General features: G+C 42.5%; 1 pseudogene; it reads right to left on the bottom strand.

The window, feature by feature from the left end:
* Positions 1 to 236: 236 nt before the first annotated feature.
* Positions 237 to 334, bottom strand: LOC136162182 (U6 spliceosomal RNA; annotated as a pseudogene).
* Positions 335 to 5,447: the final 5,113 nt, after the last annotated feature.

Genomic DNA, 5,447 nt, shown 5'->3' with positions numbered 1-5,447 from the left:
GGGGTCGCAGAGTTAGACTGCGCACACAATCACACATCACAAGTAGATATGGATATGAAAACCTTAAGTAAAAGTCTCTCTATGAAACTTGTTTTACAATAATGCGTTAGAGGGAACAAATGTTGGGCTTTTTGTTTTTTTGTGGGATTTCTTGGTAACAGCTTCACTGAGATATAATTCTTATTCCATTTGTTGTTGGTGTCCAGTCTCTAAGTCATGTCTGAATCTTTGCCACAAAAAATATAAAATACTTTATGAATTTATCCTTGCACAGGGGCCACTCTACTCTCCTCTATGTCATCCCCATTTTAGTAGATGTCCTGCTGAAGAGAGCACAGGGGATGATCACTTTATAAGTTATGTTGAAAGAAATTATGATAGATGATCACTTTTGTACATTATAGAAATAAACCACCATTGGACAGAACTAGTATAACTAAAATCAAAGAGCAAATATCATCTAGAGAAAATCTTTGCAGCTAATATTCATGCCTATGTTGTGCTTATTATTATCAATATGCTTGCTTATACATATTGATACGAAAACATGAAGATCCCCAATAAACTAGTAGAGAAGTGGATAAGACAATTCATAAAAACAGAGATACTGCTGGTAAACAAGCACGTGGGAAAACATCCCGCTCTGCTTGTAATCAAAGAAATGCCCTCTCAAACAATGTGTCTTACACTCATCCTTAGAGGAACTTCAGAAACTACCCAGTATTACAACACTGTGGTAAAGAGGTCCCCGCACACACTGTGGGTATTCATATAAACTGATATCACCTCTTGGCAAATACATATCACGAACCATCTTAAAATTCCATAATATCTCTCTACCCTAAGGAACTTTCAAAGAATAAAAATTAAAACTATACGAGGGACTTCCCTAGGAGTCCAGTGGTTAAAACTCCATGCTTCCAAGGCAGGGTACACAGGTTCCACCCCTGATCAGGGGGCTAATATCCATGTGCCACGTGACCAAAAAAAACTATATGAGATATTCACTGCAATGTTATGTCTAGCAACCAAAACAAATAAATAAATAAAAGGCCATTTAAATCCAACAACAGGAAGATTATTAATGAAGGGATATAAATTATTGTTTAGAACTATAATAAAGCCTACAGTTTATCAAGCACCTTCACATACACAACTCCTTTCAGTTCTCAACGATCCCAGGATGTAGCAAGGAATCCAAGACTCAGAAACATTAAGTGATTTGCACAAAAATCTCACAAATTTTGTGGATCTCAAACACCTGCTACCAAATTCCAGACTTTCTTGATGTTAAAGTAGGTAGCTGTGAATATCTGCCCTGAGCAGATATTTGCTCATCTAGAAAACAAGACTAATCAGAACACCTAAACAGTGGTTATGAGAATCCAATGAAACTTTTCAGTGGCTGTCAGCTCTTAGCACAGGGTATGGTTCACAGTAGCACTCTGTGTTTTAAGAATAATGATCACACCAAGTTTTATCAAGTCAATACACCTTCAGCAATATAAACATGTCTGCAAGTGGATGAGGACCAGAAAGAGGAAGGAATAATGAAAATGTATGCTTCATGAGTAAGGCAAGAGCAAAAGAACCTTCTCCCTTTCTGTAATTAATTTGGCTTTACTATAGTAAGTGGAAATTGAGGGGGAAACAAAATTAGAATATGCAAAATTCTCCTAAAAGGAACAGGTTTCTCTGGGGGAGCCTCACATTAAATCTGGGATCACTGCCTCTGGGATACTTTGAAATAATAAACTCAGCATATGAGCCCCCTGGAGACACCTTGTGTTGCAGGGAACCGGCCAGGGGATGGCGCTGTTTCACTTGCCCAAGGGACCGAGGAGGCATTTATTGGCCTCAATAATATACTGGGCTTCCCCTGGAAGCTCAGCTGGTGAAAGAATCCACCGGCAATGCAGAAGATCCTGGTTCGATTCCTGTGTGGGGAAGTTCGCCTGAAGAAGGGATAGGCTACCCACTCCAGTACTCAGGCCTCCCTGATGGCTCAGACGGTAAGAATCCGCCTGCAATGCGGGAGACCTGGGTTCGGCCCCTGGGATGGAAAGATACTCTGGAGAAGGAAATGGCAACCCACTCCAGAATTCTTGCCTGGAGAATCACATGGACAGAGGCGCCTGGCGGGCTATAGTCCATGGCAATGCAGAGTCAGACGTAACTGAGCAACAAAGCACAGTACAGCAATAATATTCTAGTGCTTGTTGCTCAGTCTTCCTTAAAGATTACTCCTTTTCTTTTTTCCTCCATCTTAAAACTGAGACTCAGAAGTTTCTCAAGCAAATCTCCAGGCAGTTGATAAATAGATCCAAGTCTGCTCCCGATGAACAGCAGCATTCCAGGTGAGACGCTCTGCAGTGAAGAAGTTCATCTGCAGAACCGAGGAAAGCATGGTTACTTCTCCCTTTGGTCATATGACTAGAATCTACCATCCGTGTTCAGCAAAGACTTAGCAGGTGTTAGCTCCCCAGGTTTTTAAACCTATAAATTGGGAACAACTCAAACCACGGGAAAGACAGGCTTCAGAGTAATAAGGGGAGAAGTTAGAGGATCCCTTGGCTTTCCCTCCCAAAAGGCAGCAAGGCCTGAAAAATCACTACAGAGGCATAGGTAGAAAGTAACTCCAGTCTTGGTGCCTGCACCATGACCGGCTTGTGAAGGACAAGTGGGAACCGGTATAGATGAGGCACAGAAATGAAGTCAATCCAGGCTGTCTCGAGCTTGAATCATGAGCAACTGCCTACATGAGTCAGAACTTATGCAGTTGGTATTTGAGCTCCAATAAAGGAAGTGACAAGTTCAGCAAAGGATATGAATTCAGAAGAGAAATGTCAGGGGATCAGGGGATGACAGAGAAACCCAGCACGACCAGAGACTGAATCACACTGAGCTCAGACACACGTTCAAACACTCCCCCCTCCTTGGGATCTCAAATTAACATGGACCAGCATCTCAAATTTAATATGTCAGACACCAAGCTCCAAGTCTCCGTCCTCACCTGCTCTGCCCACACCCTTCCTGTCTCAGGTAACAGCGATACTAACCTCCCAAGTCCTCAGCTGGAGCCTCACTAAATCCTCTCTTTCATATCTCACATCCAATCCGTCAGAAGATCCCAAGGGCTCTGATGTCTTTCAGACATTACCCAGGCTTCCCTGGTGGCACAGTGGTAAAGAATCTGCCTGCCAATGCAGGTGATGTGGGTTCAATCCCTGGTCTGGGAAGATCCCACATGCCATGGACCAACTAAGCCGAAGAGCCACAACCACTGAGCCTGCACGCTAGAGCCCGTGCTCAGCAACAAGGGAAGCCACCACAATAAGAAACGTTTGCACTGCAACTAGAGAAAGCCAATGTGAAGCGGCGAAGACCCAATGCAGCCAAAAATAATTAGTTAAATTTTTTAAAAGACATGCCCAAATCCCTCTTCTTCTCATCACCCCTGCCCAGTTCAAACCATCATCATCTTCTGTTGGTCGTCTTGTTGCAGCCTCTTAACTGGTCTCCCCACTTCCACCTTTGACTACTATTCACTATCTTCTCAACACAGCAGCCAGAGGAATCCTCTTAAAATCAGAGTTGGAAGATACCTTAAGGAACGAGAGTCATAAAAGAACTGATACATTGGTTTTCATCAAAATGAACAATTCTCTTCAGCAGAGTACTACAACATGAATGAACCTTGCTAAGTGAAATAAGCCCATCACAAAAAGACAAAATACTGCATTATTCCACTGCTATGAGATACCTACAGTCGTCAGAAAGTAGAATGCTGGTTGCCAGGGGCTGGAGAGGAGAGGACAATGCAGAGTTTTTGTTTAAAGGGTATAAAGTTTTCGTTTTGCATGGCAAGACTGGCCATACAACAATGAGAATGGTCTTAATATTAATGAATTATACATTTAAAAATGGTAAAAATAAATAAATAAAAATGGTTAAGATGGTAAATTTTGTTATGTCTATTTCAGTATAATTTAATTTTTTAATTCTCAAATTGCCCATTTTAAATATGTACAGTTTACTGTTGCACCTTAACAAAGCTGTTTTAAAATTTTTTAATTACAGTTTTAAAAACTAAGAGGTTCCCCGATAGCTCAGTTGGCAAAGAATCCGCCTGCAATGCAGGAGACCCCTGTTCAATTCCTGGGTCAGGAGGATCCACTGGAGAAGGGAAAGGCTACCCACTCCAGTGTTCTGGCCTGGAGAATTCCAAGAACTATACAGACCTTGGGGTCACAAAGAGTCAGACACAACTGAGTAACTTCCACTTTCACATTCAAGTAGAATCCTATCCCTCCTCGGCTACATATGTAGGCTCCATGGGCATCCCATCTTTTTCAGAGAAAGAGCCGAAGTTCTTGGAATGACCTATGAGGCCCTACGTGGTCTGGTTCTGAAACCAGCATGCCCTCCTTGCCATTTCTCTCCCACTCACCCCACTCCAGCCTCACTGGCCTCGTCGCTGTTTCTCAAACACGCCAGATGGCCTCCGGGGGCATTCGCGCATCCTGTCTACTTTGCCTAGAAAGCTTTTCCCCCAGGTAACTCTGTGGCTCACTTCCTTGCCTCTTCCAAATCTTTACACAAATGTCACCTTCTCAAAGGGGCCGTTCCTGACGTGGGATTTAAAACTGAAATGCTTCCCCACTTCATGAGTCCCTCCCTCATCTGCTTTTTTATCTACATAGCATTTATCGTGGTCTAATATACCACATTTTATTATTCGTCTGTGTTTCTAACCACTAGAATTAAATTCAGAAATACAGGAAACTTATTGTTTTGTTCATTAATTATATCCCCAGCAACAGATACAGTGCCTGGCAGATAGGAGGTGCTTGATAAATATTTGTTGAATAATGAATGAGTGAGTGGATGAATAAGGAAAGAACATTATATGACCGTGACAACCAGAGGGATCCTTTATGAAGATACTCCAATCCAGTCTGTAAAGTCACGTATCTATCAAGCTTTTCCTTCAAAGTACTCTGACACGATGCCATCAGCATTCTCTTTCTAACTATCAGGGGAGGGTCAAGATCACGTGGGCCATGAATGGCAGAGCCAGTATTTTAGGGGTGGGTCACCCCCCTCAGCATATGGGATCTTAGTTCCCCGACCAGAGATCGAACCTGCGACCCCTGTATTGGAAGCACAGAGTCTTAACCACTGGACCATCAGAGAAATCCCAGAGCCAGCATTTAAACCAAGCATTTGTCATCAGCTACCAGGTTTCACCATGCCACCGTGAGCATCTAAATTTTTTTCAACTTTCATATCCTTTCATTTCATTCATAATGGCGTTGCTGACAGATCCTAGTTCAGCAGTTAACCCTCGTGCCATAAATTTCTATTTGTCACCTCCAAAACTCGATATTTTAGAAGGCTACCCTTCTGGTTTTTAAATGGAAATTGATGACACCATATGCAGGAGC

This window comes from Muntiacus reevesi, chromosome 2 (assembly GCF_963930625.1).
Source record: "Muntiacus reevesi chromosome 2, mMunRee1.1, whole genome shotgun sequence".
In the NCBI taxonomy this organism is placed as follows: Eukaryota; Metazoa; Chordata; class Mammalia; order Artiodactyla; family Cervidae; genus Muntiacus; species Muntiacus reevesi.
This window is presented reverse-complemented; position numbering and strand designations above follow the sequence as displayed.